Source organism: Copadichromis virginalis, linkage group LG11, assembly GCF_057382275.1.
Source record: "Copadichromis virginalis isolate Kocher_CV1m ecotype Utaka linkage group LG11, C_Virginalis_male_GT1.1, whole genome shotgun sequence".
Classification (NCBI taxonomy): domain Eukaryota; kingdom Metazoa; phylum Chordata; class Actinopteri; order Cichliformes; family Cichlidae; genus Copadichromis; species Copadichromis virginalis.
The window spans coordinates 16,807,261-16,827,938 of NC_140628.1; the positions used below are offsets into that span (position 1 = coordinate 16,807,261).

At 40.3% G+C, this 20,678-nt stretch overlaps 1 long non-coding RNA gene across 2 annotated transcripts in view; it reads right to left on the minus strand.

Moving 5' to 3' along the window:
- The window catches only part of LOC146698299 (uncharacterized), a 64,274-nt gene that overhangs the window by 13,377 nt on the left and 30,219 nt on the right, over nt 1–20,678 (minus strand). For both annotated transcript variants that reach the window (XR_014923013.1, XR_014923012.1), the window contains exons 3-4: nt 18,774–18,888; nt 2,680–2,725 (exon numbers count right to left, since the gene is read on the minus strand). This is a non-coding gene — a long non-coding RNA (uncharacterized LOC146698299). The remainder of the gene's footprint in view (nt 1–2,679; nt 2,726–18,773; nt 18,889–20,678) is intronic.

A 20,678-nucleotide genomic window follows, 5' to 3' on the forward strand; every position in this document is an offset into this window, starting at 1 on the left:
TGGATTGAATACAGTAAACACATACGCACAACTACACATGTTATCTGGTAAAACAACAAGCTGCCCTTGCTTGTCTTCTGCTGGTCGGGGCCTCAGTGGGATGGACAGTTTGTGAAAATGACAGGACATGCCAACAAATTGCATCACTTCTGCCTCTGTGGCCGAGGACAATGGGCCACCATATGCCGAAGTGGGGAAATGAATGGAGCTCATTTGTGCTGGCACCCTGAGCCCCAGCTCCCCTCGACCCTGCTGGGGCCTCCGTGGCACCGAGGCCGACACAGACAGACGAGCCCACCCTGTACCACACAGCTATGCTGCTGTCCAACAACACATCCCATACACCGAATCCAACAAATACAATTTGGATTTGTTGAAAAAAAGAAAATAGAAGCAGATGAATAAGGGGAAAAAAGTAAAAACAGTTTGACATTTGGTGCTACTTCCCTAATTGTGGCTGAGAGGGCATTTTACATGATCACAAATAATATTTAACACTCTACCCTGAGAATGCAGTGTTACTGTAATCAGAGTTCCCAGAAGTTTGAATACTTTTCACAGAAAACTGAAGTAACAAATTATGCATTACATACATACATACATGCAATACATACTCTTCTTGTAAAATGATCTTTATACATTCATATTCAGTATAAATGGGTATTCAGGATGTGCTGGTCCCTGTCTGTAACAGTAGCCCTGTTTGCCCATTTGTGTTTTTCTGTGTCTTTATTTGTGTGTGTGTGTGTGTGTGTGTGTGTGTGTGTGTGTGTGTGTGTGTGTGTGTGTGTGTGTGTGTGTGTGTGTGTGTGTGTGTGTGTGTAGGCCTGGGATGATAGCAGATGATTAAGGAGTGGCTGCTCTGTTGACATGAGATACTAATGAGGATGAAATGAGAAGGTCAGGGCTCGTCTCCAGGAGGGGGGGACACCCTCCTCCCACCATCATCACCACCAGCCCCCCCCCCCCCCCCCCCCCACCCCGGCTTCCTCTGTCTTGGACGGACGGCTAATCCTCCTTTTTAATCGGCACAGGAAAGTACGCACATACACATATATAAAACACACACATGTACACACAGAGGCGCCTCTGATCAGGCCTCTGCATCTTCATAATGGAGGTAATTAGCTGCTCAACAAGGCTAGCTCAGCATTATGATTAGCACTTCTTTCTGAGCCCACTCAAAATCTGACCAGGGTGGCCTCTGCTGTCAATCCACACGGAGCTACATTGGAACTGCAGCAAGCATCAAAAAGTTTATTAGCTTAGCCTCATGATATATCAATGTAAATATTACTCACACAGAGAAGCCAAATTCTGACAGGCTGAGGCTGTTCTTTATACCCAAACCCCAGTCAATAGATAGCTTGCATTAATTATTAATATGTAAATATTTATTTTGTATCAATCGAAGTACATTTGGGGTGTTTTACTAACCTAAAAGCAGCAGCTATCAATCAATCAGCGACTCACAAAGCGATGAAAAAAGAAATATAATGAAAGGGAGCGCAGACGATGGCAGGAGTACGGCTGTCCAGCGATGCAGCAAAGTGACCTGTGTGAGTGTAGGGGAGCTCTTATTAAAAAAAAAAAAAGGTGTAAGGGTCTCTATCAGCATGCTGAACTGTTGACCCTGACACGGGGAAGGAAGTGCTCGGCCAGCTGCTTGCTATTATTCATCTCTCTGGATAGGCCTCAAAAGAAAGGTGATAGCGAAGGGGACGTGGGTGGGAGTGAGGTGGCATGAGAGCGGGAGAAAGAAAATGGGCGGGTCAGATCATAAAAAGAAGTTGGGCTTGTGAAGTGCAGCGAAGGGTTTGATGGAGGCCTCCTGAGCTATGATGCCTGTGCTTTTTAAAGAGCGTTAATCAAAGGTTGATGCGTATCAGGGTGACCTCCTCCACACACACACACAGCAAAGCCCCACCTTAGCCAGGTGTCATTTTTCAAACTCAGTGAGATAAAGATCCTCAGGTTGACACCCAGCTCAAGAGAACTGTTGATATGATTTAAGTCTGATTTGTGTGTGTGTGTGTGTGTGTGTGTGTTTGCGTGATCATGTATGCGTTTCCATCAACAAAACATGAGGAGGAACCTTTGCCGCCCCTGTGTTTATCTTATATGATTGGACACATTAAACTCTGTTTATTACTACATATACTACTCCCTCCAGAGGGAGCTGTACAAAGTCTGATAAATTTCCTCACTTGTGTGAGCACTGGTTGGGGCTGCAAGTGTGCATGGATCAGAAAATCTAGGAGGTGCATAGTTAGAACAAACTGAAAACTCTGTGGCCCATTTCTCATCTCTTAAGGCTGGCGGCTCAAGGTTATATGATATGCAGAACACATGAAGAACACCAAGTAACATGGGTTTGAACAAAAAAGTTAAGAAGTTGAAAAGGCTTAATAAAAACATTATTTCAATATTGATGGACATAGCTCTTTTACATTCTTGTGTGACGTTAATATATCGATTTAGAAAACCCTTCATTACAACTTCATTACAACCCATTGTTCAACAGAATGTTCGACACTTGATGTCGTCTTTCCCTTTCATTTGTCACCTGTGCGTATAATTATGCTTATGAGTTCTGATAGAACATATAAGAATATATAAGTGGGGATCATATTTTTGTGCACTTTTCAAGTAAAAAAAAGTCCCAAATAAACTACATACCACTTAAAGCTGATTTCTTCTATTCCGAGGGATCACATTTCTTCTCCTGTAACAAAAAATACATAAATAAATGATAATAAGAATAAAATTACACAGCTGTAGAATTCATAGGGAGGGGTTTTGAATGTGTTCAACTGCAATCATTAAGCTTACAAAAAATTGACTCTTTTTTTAAAACTTTGACAAAAAAGTATTTTTTTTCCCTTTAACCTACTGCAGTTAGCGTGCAAGTAAAATACATCAAACTTCACAAACACGCTACGTACTGAGTTTCGCTTCTATCTAGTGTGATTGCTCCCGCTCGCTGTTTGATCAAGAGCAGGGGGAAGAGAGAAAGTGGTATAGAGAGCGAGAGAGAGAGAGGAAAAATGAGCCTGCCAGTGGTTAATTGAGCATACAGATTCCTAATGTGTCAGGCGGTGGCCTTGCAGATGAGGGATGGCACTTTTTTACGATGCATCTTCCTTTGTTTCCTCTTTAAGGCTAATGAAGTCAGCCTTCCAGTCGCCACCTGGGCCGGACGTTCAGACACTAGAGACAGTTTCACATCCCCATTCACAAAGTCTAGCGGCGAATCGTCATCTCCGACACCCTCTCCACCCCTACCCCCAACCCTCAGCCAGCCGGAAGGTAAATACACGCACATGCAGCAACACATAGAATGAAGGACTCAATTTTGGCATGCTCATACACACTGCTCCAACTATATATTAAAAAATGCATGCACATACGCACTAGTCAGGCTTATTAGTTGGACTTTTGTGATAAACTCACACTGTAGGCCAGCATTTGCAGCATATTCATTATCAAGGCTGCAGACCTGTTTATTTTTACTGTCTCAAAACAGCAAGCATCCATTATCCAAAGATTTTTTTTTGTCTCTCTTGCTTGTCTTTTCTTTTTTTTCCCTACATGCCTTTAGGTCACCCACTAATGAGCTTAACACTGAGGAAACGTGGAAGCGATTAGATGAGGCTTGGCTGTTTGAACAATGGGGTGATGATATTGTACTTTATGATTACAAGCATTTATATCAACAGAAACAGGGGAGGAGAAACAAGACAGGCGAGAAACTCTGTAGATTTCCATGTGCATGCACGGCTGGGTGACTTTACATGGCTTTCAGTGTTTGCAAGCAACTAGTTATTGATGATCTCAGTTGTTGGCAGCCTCCGATTCCCTCCTTATCCTTGATCTGCTTTAGCAAGTTAGGCCTAAACCTCCCTTAGTGCCACTTTTTCTCTTTGCCGTGGCAACCCAGGCCAAGTAGCTCTGGTCACCCAAACATGTTCAAGGTGCTCCATGGCCATATGTTTGCTCACTGGGGAGCGAAGTGGGGAAGAGCTGGACTGTATGACCTTCATCCAGGTTGAGCAATGAATACTCTAGGCTCTGCTCACTTGGGTTCATGCCAGGTGAACACAGTAGTCGAGCATCCCAGACATGCAACTGGATCCCAGCAAGAATTTCACCGTACAAGAGGTGGAAAAACAAAAGGGTGTAACTGTTGGGAACTGTTAGGAGCAGAAGCTCAAAGTGGTGTTTACGGGGTGATGTACATTTAAAAAAGGCTAAATTGTTTTGTCTTTTTAAAGATGTTTGCATATAGTTAGTTCATATATAAAGGGTTGGATTGTTAAGACTTTACCAAATTCAGAGGACATCCTGTCCTGATATGTCACAACACCAATCTTAGCACGGAAACTGCAGACAAACTGGTCATAGTGCAGCATTTGCTTGGCATGGCCTCAGAATTTGGCATTTCAACAATCCTTTTGATTTCCTCTAAGTCCAACTCCAACTTCCATTTTTCAGGTTGTTTCATTATTTGATATCAATTCCCCGTTTAGAAATATTCAGCTCTGGCAATTTCCAGAAACGCTGTGGCAGAAATGCCTCACACAGTAGCAGTAGTTCCCTGTTTTAGTTCTCTTGGGTGACAGGCAAAAGTGTTGTGGTTTTACAAGCACTGCGTCAAGATTCTAAAAATAATCTGTGACTTTTTCTTTCAGTCGCGGCATTTTCACTATTACAATTAAATGGCAGTTTTTAAATGACTGTATCTAGTTCAATTGATTTTAATAACAAATGTCAGAACAATATATATATTTATTTATTATTATATGTGTAACTGAAAAAGTGTTTATCACAGTTTGTCATCCTTCTATATATAACATGTTTATACATTTCATGTATGCTTAAAATCCACAGTAATTAAATGTCATTGTTCCCCAGTGGCCTTCCCTTACATCATTTCTACGCATTGCTTCGTTTTAACCTCTTTAACACGTACAACCTCTTGAATTATTCCATCTGCATGGGTGCAAAGTAAGCAACAGATTAAACCTGAGCTGATAACTCAAAATGTCGGCATAGTTGAGTCAACAAGGGACCTTTATGGGAAGGGAAAGGGCTGAAGGAAAATGCCATTACTCTCCAGATAATTTAAACATGTGTTGGCATTTATCTTGGTGGTCCATGTCCGAACACTAATGACAAACTCTTGTTATTAGTGGACTGAATCAAAGCCAAAGGCATGCCCACCCAAAACTTTAATCCCTTAATGTTCCCCACTCTCTAATTTGGTATTACAAAAAATTATGCTCAATTCATAGGTACAGCATTTCTTCAAAGTAAGTATAAATAGAGTGTAACAAAACACATATTTGACATGGTTTGGTGTTTTTTTTTCTTCGTTTTTTTTACATCTCTCTTTCTGTCTTTCCATCATGGTCGTTCACCACCAAACTTTGTTTTCGTGGGAAGATTAAATATTTCTGCTTGAGAAAACCCTTTAAACTATGAAATGACTGCTGTCACTGACACACAGAACCCCCATCTGTACACACACACACACATCACGCTCCCCTGATTTTGGATGGATAGATGGTTGGGAAGGGAGGGGGGGCAGAAATATATAATCTCCTGAAAAGAATGAGGCCCTCTGGGATTTTGTCAAAGTGGCCCCTCTCTGCACCAGGATTGGAAGAGAGCGGGGAGGGAGTGCTGGTGGTGTTCTTGCTTGGGTGGGAGGTGGGGAGTGGGGGGCTAAAACATGGCCACTCCACACTGTAACCTGAGCCAGAAGGGGGCCAATCTGTCAAATAATTAGCTGTTGCCCGGCACAAAGGTTTTATTTGCAGGAATTTCATCGAGGCAGGATTGAATAATATGTCTGTGTATTGTGCGGGGTCATGGGAACATCATCTCTTACTGGTGGGCCATAAAAGACGGCTAAATGATAATGAGAAAAGGCTCTGGTAATTCAATTCCTCAAGCGTTGGTTTCCATCCTTTTTCCTCCCCCACCCCTCCTCTCTTCCTTTCTCGCTGTCTTTCTGTCCTTTTTTTCTCTGCCCGGCTAATTGCGGAACTTCATGTTGATGTTGAAGTGGCTTTATTCAGTGTGCATGAAAACACGCACACAGTGTGCTTTAGCTGCAAAGAAAGAAGATGGTTTTAGATCATTTTTTTATTCACTCCACTCTTATTGATTTTTATGTAGTATAGAGTTCATGAAAGACTAACTAAATATACAGGATTTGCCTCTCCAAGATCTAAAGCTTTGTCATGCAAACAGTGGAAAATAACAGAGGTGGGACCAAGTCATTGTTTTGCAAGTCTCAAGTAAGTCTCAAGTCTTTATCCTCAAGTCTCAAGTCAAGTCTCAAGTAATGTCAGGCAAGTCAGAGTCGAGTCTCAAGTCACTGGTGTAAAAGTCCGAGTCAAGTCACAAGTCTGAAACTTTGAATTTCAAGTCCTTTCGAGTCTTTAAAAAAAAAACAACGAAAAAATAATGTTGCAGTTATGCTAAATGTAAATATTAGACCATGTAATTTTAAAATCTGTGTTTTTCTCAACACATACAAAATAGTGAACTTAGAAAATATACACAAATTGTGAAATTGCACCTCTTTAAAATGCAGCTCAATTAAACCTAGCTCCAAGAATAATTTTCACCGACATTTCTGAGATAAGCTGCATGTTATTCTTGGATGCGGTTGTAGGACCGGCTTTAAAATCGCATGACAAAAATATCATACACATTTAAAAAAAACTGCATCACCAACGTAGCCTGGACAACATTTGCTAGTTAGATGAAGTCAGCTATCTCATCTTAGCGTATTTATATGCATATTTATAATCATACGGTTCTTGGAGTGAGTGCATACACTCATGAAGTTTAGTAACTTCAGGTCACTGCAACAAGTCCAGGTACAGTTTACCGACGGATGGGTGCAGGACCTTGAAATGCACCGTGTAGAACGAAAGACCATCGTACGTATCATAAGTTTACCAGTCTCACAAATTGTCGTCATAAATACACATTCCTTAACCGTTTATTAATAGGACCTTTGAGCTCAACGGTAATTAATTAGCAGTGGAAATAATTTCTGGTGTAAAAGTCATTGGTGTAAAAGTCCAATCACAGAAATGTAGCAGTGACAACAATATTGTATGCTGTAATCGTACTGGGCAATTAGTGATACAGAAAACCTGTTTTATCCTGTGAATAAAAGTATATGTTTTTGTCAATGTACCATAATAACAGAAGCGAAACGCAATATTGTGTCAGGACAATTCACTATTTATGCACAATAAATAAAGGAGCATAGCGCGACAATTTCTGTTCAGCGCCAGACTTGCTTGTAACCTATATCACTAATTATGTTATGAAAATGACGTATTAACTACCAAAAAACACTGACCTTCGTGTAAATGCTTGGAGCAGACTAACCTGTGAGCTGGAGTGTTCTGGGACGTTATATTTGGTCTTAGAATGGCTGCAATCCAGGCCATCCGTCGCCTCTTTGTTACTTCGGAAACATGGCTGAACAATTTCTCTTCAACGACGTAATCCAATAACAACCGATCTCTTTACCCGTCGGCTTCCCGTGGCTGTCATGCGACCGGCTATTGCAGTTAATGATACAACAGCTTCTTGCCATTTTTGTGTTTCTTTTTATCGCTGTGTAACTGATTTTAATTGAAAGCCTGCGTGCGCTAGTACCGCTTGCCACAAGTTCCCAGAATCCTTTGCGGTTCTACCCGTGAATGACGTCACATTTTCAATCTCTATATAATATGCATGTTAAATTTTATATTTGGGGTAAAATATCAAGTCTTTTCAAGTAAACCGGTTCAAGTCCAATTCAAGTCCCAAGTCATTGGTGTAAAAGTCCAAGTCAAGTCACAAGTCTTACAACATTTTTTCAAGTCAAGTCTAAAGTCATAAAATTAATGACTCGAGTCTGACTCGAGTCCAAGTCATGTGACTCGAGTCCACACCTCTGGAAAATAATAAATGAATGGGCATGTACATATACAAACATAACAGAAGCTATCAGAGAACAGATTTAAATGCATTTGATATTTTGCTGGTAAAATACAAATAAATAGATAATAAGTTGGATATGCTTCCCACTCCCAAACCCACTGGCTCAGTTGTCTTTTTGTACACTGACCTCTGACATCTGAGAGCAGCCGACCAGGAAGTGGATAGTGTTAAAAGGAATTGATTGGTTTGTGGTCTATAGATGATTGTTTATATCATTCCATACTGGAGGTTTGACCTTTGGCGACCCTTCTGTGGACCAATCCGCTGAGAGCCATGACCTGTATCCATTTGCAACGGCGCTAATTAGCTTTGACGGGTCTGGGTTTGCGTCGGGGTTGTAAAATGAAGCCCTGCAGTGCCCTGATTGAAGAAAGACCCGGCTACTCCACTTTGGGCCCACCATTTCCTCCCGCCAAATGTCAAACACATTAAACTTAATGTACCAGCAAATCTTACTCAATTATTTGTATGTTGTTGAGGTGTGTGTGTGTGTTTGCGCGCCCGTGTGGTGCCGCTAAATGGCGTTCATATGTCAGTGTATGTTCAGCTGTCTGAACACACTCAAGCATGCTGGTGTTTACATGTAAGCGGGGAGCGACAGAGTAGGAGACAGAGAGTTTGCTGTTTCACTGGCACGTCCATGTGGGATGAGGTTACACATCCTGCGACGCACTGCAGAGTGATGAGGAAACTTGCTTTTAAGTAAAATAATTGGTTTATTGCATCCTGTGATCTGGCTAATTGTAATGAAAGCAAGCTTACAATTTTCCAATTATAATTCTATGTCGATTCTGTTCCTCTCTAATAAAGAGGAGCACTGATGCAAAACAAAATGCCAGGACTCCATTTCCTGCTTGTGCCTTAGAGCTATTCAGAGATGAGGGATGTACACACCCTCCAAATATCAGCCCCAGTACCCCACATAAAGCATCCGACTGACGAATGAGAGCAATACTAGCGTGAGGAAAGTGTTTCCGTGTACAGCACACTTTCACAAATCAAATACAGACATTTTTTGGGAGAAAAAAAAGAAAAGAAATCATTTAAATTTCAGTATAAAATAATACATTATACATTAACAAAGTATGTAGCACAAAATGATTGGATCATGTGACAATGTGCTACTTTTTTTGTTACTCATCACCTAACTGAGACGAGTCACTCTTTGTGCCTCTGACAAATCATCGGATAAAAATCTCCTCCCCTCACAGTCGTCGCCCCTCTCTCCCTGCTCCTCCTCCACACGGACAAGCGCACTTGTGCCTCTCGGTATCAGTCACTCATATGTCTCTCCACCCGGCCTGTCAGTCTCCTACTAAATTCCCTGGATCACAGTACATCTGACAGTATTTCATCTCGGATTTGAGGATAAGTGAGAGGATTTCAGTTCAAGCTGGGAGCTTAGCATGAAAATTCCGCTCAGTGTGAAAAGCTAGGCGTTTACACGATGTGGGAGCCCTCCAGTACCCCCCTGTTTTTTCCTCCTATACTATACCCTCTCTCTCTCTTTCCCTTGCTCTCTGTTGTTGATTTAGCTGTGAGTGGCTGCCTGACACAACACTGGGTAACTCCTCAAGGAGCTAAATACAGCTAACCCTGTTGCATAGTTATTCTATCCCTGGACTCCGAGGGGAAAAGAAAAAGGATGTATTTTAATTAAGCAAAACCCAGGGGCTTCAGTATTACTCTGGCCACACTGGGGGAAGACAGTGAGATGAAAAAAAGAAAGAATAATGTGTCAGGAAATAAACTGCAAGGTTTAAAGGTGCAGAAATCCAGGGGGTGGGTGGCAGGAGGAATTCTTACATTATCAGCTTTGATTTGACACGTTTTGAGTCTAAAACACTCGTTTTAGAAAATGGTTTATAAAAAAATATAAACCTGCAATTTTTGTGAGACAGTATATCTTCTCTTTCTTTTCCACACGTGAACATTCCGGTGCCGTTTTTTGCACCAGATTAGCATTTGCGCTCTGAATTTTGTGAACTGTTCAAAACTCAAATATGAAGCGATTCAGCTAATTTCCTGCAAGAAAAAATCGACCAGACGACACGCGATTTAAAACACATTTTCAAAGATGATGTTGCCCGTCGTCTTGCGTATAATCTCATTTAAATATAATTACAGTAATTACACTAATGCCTTCAAATTTCTGTGAAACGATCTCGTTAGCATGGGAGGGCTGCTCATGAGCTGACTTGAGTGTTGTACTCCTGCGTGTGTGTGGGTGCCAGATTTTGCTGCAGCATACATGTCTAACAGACTCTAATAACAGATGAAAGGAGAGCGTGGACCCCCTCCACCTCAACACGCACAAACACACATATTCTGCAGCCTAGGTTAACCCTGGAAATAAAGAAATAAAGGCAATACATGGAGAACCTGAGGAGAATCTTGAATGTCAGTTGCTGGTAGGAAAGATGGATTGCCTGAATTCTCCACCAATCACCAAACAACACATTGGCTGCAGCATTGATTGATGAAGTATTTAAGTCGTCAATCTCACATCACCTGCTTTTCTTTTCTCTCGTTCAGCCAAACGGCTTCAGAAAAGCTATGCTGTGTCTGCATGAACCCTGACCAATGGAAAGCGTCAAGGGTTTCTTTGAATTTCAAAAAAAAAACCAACAAAAAAAACAACCCAAAAAAGGACTGGTGGTGAGGCCAAAATTTGGACAAACTTAATAGTTCGCAAAGAGACTGGGCTGACTGTAACATTTGTTGCAACCTATGCACTCACACAGTCACAATATGGAGAGAGTACCACTCCCAGTATTGAAGCAGTCCTTTTCTACACTGCAGATCATGCAAGCTCCACTGCTCTCACAGTGCCGTGGAAGAGGCTGCAGTGTATATAACTCAGTCCAATATTATTGATGACAAATCATGATTAACAATAACAATATTGATAAAAATGGTACATTAGCTCTCACCTCTGACCTTATTTGCGGACCTCTTTGTACTATATGATGTATTGAATTTCAAAATCATGCTTGAGTACACTTTGCTTTTAAAAAAGGAGGTGTCACGATAATGTGTTGACAGTACATTGGAGAGCATATACAGAACCACTGTTTTCTTGGAGTTACCCTGAAGACGCCATTGATCTGCCAGTTAACCTATTCTCCTGCAGTAGTTCAGCAGCAAAACCTAGGAGGAAAGCATCCCCCCCCCTTGCCACCACCTCCACCACCACCACTCCACCTGGGCCATTGTTTCCCTTCCCTAATATGATACCCCCTGAAGGTTCTCCACAGACCTCATTTCTAATCAATGCATGTGGTTGGTGGGATCATCCTGTCTCTGCAAATTAATGACTTCACTTTTTTCTGTGGTTTCATTCCATCGATTTGTTTTATTAGCCCATTGATCTCCAAGCACCTCCTCCCCACCTAACCCAGCCCCAACCCTCTGCTTCTTCTTTACTTATCAATATGAGAGCTGATTGCATCACTTCTGGGAAAAAAAAGTGCTTCCTTCATCATGATGATGACGGAAACAAATATGTAGATTTGTGTGAGGTTTTTTTTTTTGGTGATTGTACTTACTCTCTGTAAGTGCTTAATTGATTGACTTGTCCATAAAAGGTTCAATATATGTTATTTTCTCTCATGTTTTCTGTGAACATATGAGTCTCCAGGTTAAACTAATCTAGTTTCATTAGTTTAATACAACTGTCATGGTCTAAATCACTCAGACATTCATCTGGTCAGGGCTCGCTGGTCTTATTAACAGCCATATCTAACGCTCTCCTCTATAATTCCCTTTGAGATCTGAACAAAAGGATAGGAAGTGCTTTACTCTGACAAGTCAGACTTCACTTCACAGGAGGAATTACAGCTTTTCATTTTCTGTCACTGGAGCGTTTTAGTGAGGTGCCCCACTACCATAACGATGTTCTTTCTCTCTTGTTTTATGACTTGAGCCACGCACAAAGAGTTGATTCACAGTAATCACTTATGAAAACACAAATGCCCGTGTGTGTATGTAAGCGACAACCGCAAAAGTACACACACGATATATTCAAATACTGAGAGAAATATAGTCAGCGCCATTTGTGCCAGACACAAAAAATTACACCCTCAAGTCGAACAAAAACACACAAATTCCCAGAAGGGAAACAAAATTCAAATGTGTGGTCAGTCGAGTTAGCCCCGGTGTCCATTATTGCTTCTGTCGGAATCCATTAGGATAAACACAGTTTACATTCTCTGGACAACCGCAGTAGCATGTTGTCCTCTCACATGTGGCAGCCATATTACTTCTGTCCTTCCCAAGCCATCAGATAGTGGCACATGCCATCTAGGAAACAAAACCTCAAGTAATGCTAAAGGCTGTAAAATTTTGGACTCCATTAATCATCTCTTTTCCTCTCTCACTTGAAAAAACAACAAAAAAAAAACCCAGAAAAACTCACCGTATTTTATTTTGGCTCTGAAAATAAATCAATATCTAGAGAATGTCCGTGTTCAAAGATGAGAGAGCGACTATCAAGCACCCAGCTCTCTCGACCAAAGTGCATGTTTATCCAGCTTGTGGGAATTCCTGTTCCTCAGGATGGATCTGGAGTAGTCATGATTGGCGATGTTCCCGTCCCACCCTGGCTGGCCCTTTCATGAAAACCGTATCCAACACAGAAGACTGCTCACTTTTCCTCAGCTCACAGATATTACACTTTTAAACTGGCAGCAGGAGATATTGCTACTGAGTTTACACTACAAAAGAAAATGGATATGATCCCTGACAAACACATTCACATCTGCACATGCGGTTATTCAGAGTGAACATATGTGACACATCAGACTGTCGTAGCTTTGCATGCAAGTGAACCAGCAAGACTTAGAGTCAGCAAAAGTCTCTGCTGCTTTTGCCTTTTACTTTCTTCTACAGATCTATAATTCCACATCCTCAAGTAATTCTTTACCTTCACCCCTTCAAAAATCCTCTTTCAGTAAAGCTCATCAAAATTGCACTCTCTTTCCACACTACAGCAAGTCTACACTGTGACCTTCACAAAGCAATAACTGCCAGCATGATAGATACACTGTATACACAAAGCATTTACATATGTTTGTCTGAACACGCCTTTATAATGTTTATGTTATCTTTATAATAATTTTACCTCTACGCTAGGCCTGCGATTTGAGTCATAAAGAATCATCTAAGCAAACAGATAGGTAAGTTTAGATAGGGTTAGCTGCTACTACATCCCTGCATCTCCTGTCTTTACGTCTTTACATAAATCCTTTCAGGGCTTCTGGCAGCAGTTTCCTGCTCTTTCATCTGGCTCCCTTGTGGTAGGACTATTAGCCCGGCCTGTTTACCTGCAAGTGTTTGGAAGGCAGCTGGCTTTGGACACTCAGTGCCTGCATAGGGCCAGGGGCTGCTGGGACCTGGGAACGCTGGCACCAAATACCGATGGGTAATTAGACCTTCATTCGAGAGCGAATGTGGCAAGCATTAGACACAAGGCTCTTTCCGGTTCAATTCATATCTCCATCCTGCCTTCCTTTCCCTTCTAACAACCATGCACCATCCTCTTTTTTTTTTTCTTTTTCCGGTCTTACACAATCCATAATGGCAGGCCAGTATTTTAATGTATGTTAGAGCAGGAAAAAAAGATCAGCAAGAGGTCAGCAAGTGATCAGTGTCAGGTAAGTATATAATTTTTATATAAATCTCTAAGACAATCATTTTGAAAAGAAAGGGACATGTGGGGCAGTGGGGAAATTAAAAGCAATAGTCTAACGTCACTTGAATTTTGAGTTTTAATTGCTTAAACACTACAAAATATTTGAATTACATGGAGAATCTATCATGAAAAATCTTAAGTGTCTGTGCGCTTCTTAGGTCCTTTCTGGGAATGAGATCTTTATGCTTAAAAATGAAACCAGGGCAGACATGTGCAATAATAAAAGCAGAAGTGTAGCTGAAGTACCAACCTTCTCAAAAAAAAACATTCTCAATAAAAGAATAAATAAGTAAATAAGCACAAAACCAGACAACAAATTTTAAAAAAGGGTAGATACATACATACAGTACATCATACAATTTCTTTCATTTCAAGAACACTTTTAATTCACGCTGTCAGCTTAATCCATTTTTATGTGGGTCTTTTTTGTGGCATTTAGCAGTTTCCTTCACTTGTGAGAAACATGACAGTGGTTGTTTCTCATGTGAGAGGAAAACTATTGAGAGGCCCCTTCTAGTTTTGCGGTGAAAGGTGACATAACCCATAATTCCACTAAAACCACAATGTTCTTTTATCAGATGTTCCTCTCTGATACTGTGAGGGTGGTTCACATGATGCTAACCAAAGGACTGAACTTCAGAAAATGCACAAAGGTACTTATGTTCAAGTCATTATGTGGGGCATTAGAAAATAGGCAACGTAGCAGGTAAAGTATAATATAGATGAAATTATAAAATTTTAAGCAAGTTATTCAAGAAGCTTGTTCGCTCTACTTCTCAATCTTTAAGTGGTTGGCCAGTGTAACTAATACAGTTTGTGAGTGTGAATTATTAACTTACTGTGTAAAGGCAGCAGTTAATTTGTTATATTAGATTTATCTGGGTTTTTTTTGCAAATGGTTTAACAGAATAAAAGATAATGCTGAAGTTCAAAAGCACACACTGGTGCCTGCTAACAATGGCTAGCTACTGACACAGCTAGCAGTCAAAGGTAACTTGTTTAGCTCCCTCTAAACAAAAATATTTTATATTACACTATTTTTTTACAAAAGGAGTGAATGTAAGTGTGTTAGTGTCATTTTTAAATCATTGTGTTATCTGTTATCTTACAGTAAAACTGATTTAATCTATTTAGTCTCATAAATGCTAACATTGTGCTAGCACTTTTATACTGAATATCCATTTACGTATACACGAAAGGACAGCCTCCCTCAAATGGCATCCATTATCAAAAGATAACTACAAAAAATATGAGAAGCCTTGTTATAACAGGGCAGTAGCTTACATCAGTGTAAAAGAAGCAGCTGGTTATCAGACAAGGTAGAGACAAGCAGGGGCTTGACCCAAGATGCAACATCCCAGACAAAACATGCTGTGCAGGCTCCTCACAAGGTTAAGCTACTTTATACCGTGAAACTACAAATTTAAAGTGTTATCATCTACTTTTATTTAAAAAACCCCCCAAAAAGATTACCTAGGCTACGTTTGTGCTTACATCTGACTTAAGCGGTGTCACTGGATATATTGCTGTGTCACTACAATTGCATTATAATGCTGCTGCTTCTGCTGTTGGCACCTTGTTGCAATAGAATCACACTTTGAATTAGGTTGTGTGTCATCACTGACAGCAGCTCATTGGAAAAGAAGGATGGAAATGCCCTGCATTTACTCACCCTTATAAATGCTGCTGCCCACACGCATCAATAAAACCTTATTCAGTATTTTTTTTTCCTGTTTCACCAGAAATAATATTATTGCAAATTTTATTGAAACTTTGTAATATAGTTTTGAGACCCCCACCCCTAATTACAACAAAACAAGCTCCATTCACTTATATCTCATGGGCGCCCCCTAGAAAACTGGAAGTTATAGAACTTGGAGTTAAATATCTCTGGTGTCACAAAGCCTGCGACTTGTAATTTATCGGGTGGTGACATCTCCAAACCAAGGAAACAATAATATAAAATAAAATGAGACATAAAATTAAAGTTGAATTTAAAAAAGATGAATTGAAATATTATAATAACACATATCCAATAAAATAAAATCTTTTTTTTTTTATATTTAATTCATTTAATTAATACTGTTGCAGCTCCACACAGTGTGACACATACACATGTATATATCAGCTATTTAAATTCTGCTGATTAGAAACTGATTCCCCGAGTCCTTGTGTTACAGGTAAAGGGCTGTGAATAGCTGACAGGCTACTCTCTGCTCTACATGAATTGAATCTGAAGGCTGGGGAGGATGCAGCTTTTAGCGGTCAGGGAAAAACACTGGGTCCAAATTAGCATAAACAGGAGCACAAAAGAAACAGGGGATAAGAGCGAAACAGAAAACAGTGTTGTCAATAGGACCCCCCAGTGAGGAATTTCAATTTCATATATCTAATTATCCCTGTCAGATAGAAAGAAGTGACAAAAAGCTGTCTTTGTTCTCTGTCTTTATCTCCCGCATCTCTCTCAATTAATTTCAGCATACGAATATGACTAATTGTCTCTCTGCAGCTCTGAAGCCACATAAATAATAATTTCGACCCATGTTTGAGGGAGGGGTGGGATGTTCGTGCTTCGGTTTATGATATTTGGACACAATGGTTTGTGCATAATTCAGGTGATCACGTTAGCAGGCCGATCCAACCTCTCTGTAGACATCACCCTCTGCCCCACAGTCTTGTAGTCCGCATAATACCTCTATACTTTCCCTCTTTTGTAAACAAAAGCGTTATGTCTCTCATTTCTGTCACTGGGCTTGTTTCTTTGTTTAGAGTGGTGATATTAGCATCATAATCAGACAGAAAGAAAGAGGCGGCAGTGATGGTTGATTTATGCATGGTTTATGAGGAGAGACCAGCTAAACCAGTCAGCATCTGCTATGAATTTTCCAACATGTTTAGGTTTAGACATTCATGTTATAACTGAGTGATTTCAACATATAGTACTTTAGTAACTGATCTCTTTTCATTGGTTTATTTTCAAACTTGGGTGCTTTCAGTAATAGGCCTTTTTTTTACTGTTTATATTGTAATTACAAGAAGCACTCAAACTGCTCTTACAACTTTTTCACTTCATCCAAATTTCTATACCCTTAAAGTATTGCACTTTGGTTTGTGACTCTGACGACTGTATAATTAATTGATATCCTATTCACTCTAAGAGACCATTTCCCTCGTATCAAGCAAACAAAAAAAATATATCAAGTGAGGACGAAGGACGAAAATATGCGCTCGTGAAAAGATGTTTTATCAGTTACTGACACTGACATAAAAAGCTCTTGAAGGATGGCGCTGAAGTGATGACATTTGTTTATCCACTCAAATGTGCCTAAAAAACAATCAGCACAACCTAAACACAATGAGCCAAACATCTGAAACCCGTCTAAACAAAGCGGCAGTCGAGCCTGTGCACTCCAACCATAAAACATACTCAGTCATTCACTCAAAGTGAGAGAGGGAGGGCAGCGAGGAGGGGGAGCGGGGGGGATGGTATTGTTACATTTCATTAGACACATTCCTTCTCTGTGGACTCTTGACCAGTTGCCATGGCAGTTCAGCTGACCACATTTCATATCAACTTCTCTTTCTCTCGGTCTCTAAGTCTTTCTTCCTTTGTTCTTTGTTTTATTTCGGTTTTAAACCAAGTGATTTTAATGACACTGCTCTCTTCAATACAATAGTATATTCAAGACATTATAAGAGATAGATTTGGCACTCAAGACTCCATTGCAACAGCAAAGATAATGGTAGAAATATAACTTCCATGAAATCGAAAAAGCTTTTAAAACTTTGTTTTTGAGGCATAACGGGTTGTAACTAGCATCTAGAAAAACTTCAATTCAATAAATATTAAAATGCCAATAAGGTTTGACTCGTTAAGTCGTTAAGGGCCAGTCACACAGGCCTAGAGTCCAGTCAGCAAATGTGGCAAACACTGTTTGTGGGGGGAAAATATGTCTTCCCCAACCAGGTGTGGGTGGCTGCTGGAGGTTGTTGGCAGTCGCTATGAAATCAATTGCTAAAGCCCCATTCAGGTGACCTGTAGTTACCAGATGGGTTACTGGTCTTGAAGGAAAAGAGTTTTACAACTAGTTGATGAGTGGTTGCTGGAGGTGGCTGGCAGTTGCCAGTGTGAATTGAAATTGGTTGCAAAGAGATAAATGGTGCAGCATTAAAACCTCCTTGGGATTGTTTTGGTCACTAGCAGGTTGCTGTGGTTGCCACCAGTTTGCATGGAGGAGGCCAACTTGTCTGCAAACACTAATAAACGATTTGCCAAGGGGTAGTGAAAAGTGCTAGGCAGAGAGGAAATGGAGAATATTTGCTTTAAAAATAAATGTTGCACCTTACCGTTGCGATAAAATATTGCATCAATAAGGCACAACTTTTACTTTGAAAGTGAATGTTCTCCACTTCCACTTGGCATTACCCTTCTTCAAATTTCTGTACAGCTTGGAGATTAGATGGTTAAGGTTTAGAGGAAATTCACTGTCTTACATGCAAATTGCGAATGATCATGCCAATCTGCAACCAAATAAATCATAGATTTTTGGAGGTTTTTTGGGGTAGCTACGCTCTTTGTGACCAATTTCACCTTGTAAGAGCTAGCAAAGTCCAGTAAAGGCTAGCAAAGTCCAGACACCATTTGCCAACCAGTCAGTGAACTGAGCTTGCCAGGAGGTTGCTTGTCGGTTTCTACTCTAGGGACTAAGCCATTTTGATTCAAGATGAACGCCTGAAATATTTGTGGTTCTGCTTAAATTCAAATAAGATTCGCAGATCTGTGGGAATATTTATATCTCCAGTATTCAGCAAACAGCCAAAATGATATATTATGACATTCTGCTTACAGGTAGGTGAAAACCTTTAGTTACCTATAGTTAAGCGTCATCGGCAGAGAGATGACACTCTCGGTTATTCGGCAGCTACTTTCAAAGAATCAACCAAAAATGAACAGCAGAACCAGTAAACTGCTATGACAATGGTGCTACACTGATTCAGCAGTTTCAAATCTGCTGTAGCTTCATCTGCTTGAGAGCACCCCAAAGATGTAGGCAAGTGTACTTACCAATTTGTTGAGCTTACTGTATCCATAATGTGATTAGCAAGGCAATTGTTCAAGAGCGTTTATAGGATAAATCACATGTTGATCGTGTCTGCACACTTTTCCACATGCCACACACCTGTGGGGTAAAGCAAAATGGAAACTTTATTTTGGAGCATAATATTCACAATTTAATAATAAGAAAGTAATAATAAAGACAGCTTTATGTTACATTACAGTGAAAAATAATACTGAAAATGAAACAAGTGGTTTGAAAAAATATCTTGTAGGTAGCACTTTTCTATTAAACTTTGCTTTAACACAACATCCAGGCAGGCAGCTTTCTTTCTCAACATTTGCATATTTTGGTGAGTCAACATCCTGAATCAAAAAAAGTGCCACCAATAAAAGCGTAACACTATGCAAAAATCCTTCAGGACGAAGGTCATTATTGACACCTGATGTAGCTAAACCCGAAAATGGAACTGAGTCGCATTCATATTAACAAAATGCAACCTGTCGTTCAAATCCAGGGGCACAGTTAGTCCAACTTTCCAAGCACCCATTAATTAGCATTTTTCCATCAACAGTCAAGTGTTTGCTAAAAAAAAAAGGGGGAAAAAGGACGATAACAGAGGGAGACGAAATTAATTTGCATTCAGTGTATAAATAGTTCCAGGACAAGGGCTGTTAAGTTTGAAATTAACATGTAAACAGTTGGAAAGTCTGCCCTGCTACTCCTTATCCCCTTCTCCTTAACCCCCACCTCTGGTTCCCTTTTAGCGCCTTGATAAATATACATAAAGCCCCACACAAAGACCGCCTTGTTCCTTCAAATGGGCTACTTTTTAATGGAGACATATATTTCCAGGATTATATCAGCATTCAGTTGCAAATTTTTAGTTTTTAATACTCCAGTTGGGACAGTCTATGAATAAGAGTATCATTTGAATGCAAGGGAACACCTGGTGCTGAGGGGCTGGGCTTGGAGGGGGTTTTGAGCTGACCTGGTGACAGTGCCAAAGCTTCACTTGTTCCCAGAGTTTGCATTCAGATTCTCCCAGACTCGGTCATCGCTATGATACTGTAGAGTGCACATTTAAAGTTATTCTCCTGTCTTATAAATGCCAAAGACATGGCGCGATGATGGCTGCTACATTTGAAGTTGGAGGCGTGAACAGTGTGAGCTCAAAAAGTTGGAAACTCTTAAAGTGGAATTATCCAATATTGCCACGCAGCAGCTGAGAATTTCTTTTATTTCTGAAGTAGTGTTTTCAGTGCCGCGATCTGTCGTACAACTATATATTAACTACATTTTTGCTTATGAACCTTTGAAAATCATCATTATTATTTTACTTTTGCAAACACCTGCTGCTTCTGGTTTATGCCGATTGGTTAAAACACAAACAAGAACTCTGAATTCAAAACTGTTACGAGAAAACAAAGGGGAAATTTAAAAAAAACTTTCAGCTGTGCTTTTTTTGTTGTACATTACTTGGCTGCATGAGAACAGAAAGAGGTGAGGGGGAAGGTGGTGGTGGTGGTGGGGGGACTGTTTGGAGGAGGAGAGAGGCAGGGGTACAGGGTCTATTCGTATGCACCCCACATCCACTCAACACACAATCAGGCCTGTATTGCGTTTTGCAAATTTATACCCAGGATGTTGGTTTAGAGTGTTTCCCTGAAAAAAAGAAAAGGAGAAGGATTTTTTTTTTCAAGTAAGTGTCTGCTTTCATGAGCAAGAGTGATTGAGGCACACAAACAAACCTTTGTTTCCTAGCTCACAGATGCAAGGCCCGAGCTCTGATTTACACCCTACCCCAAGACACATTTCTACTTATTTTTAATACGTTGTGACTAAGACTTTATGAAAAATAGGCTTATTGAACACTCAACGTCATTTGTGGTCACCCCTCAAAAAATAAATAA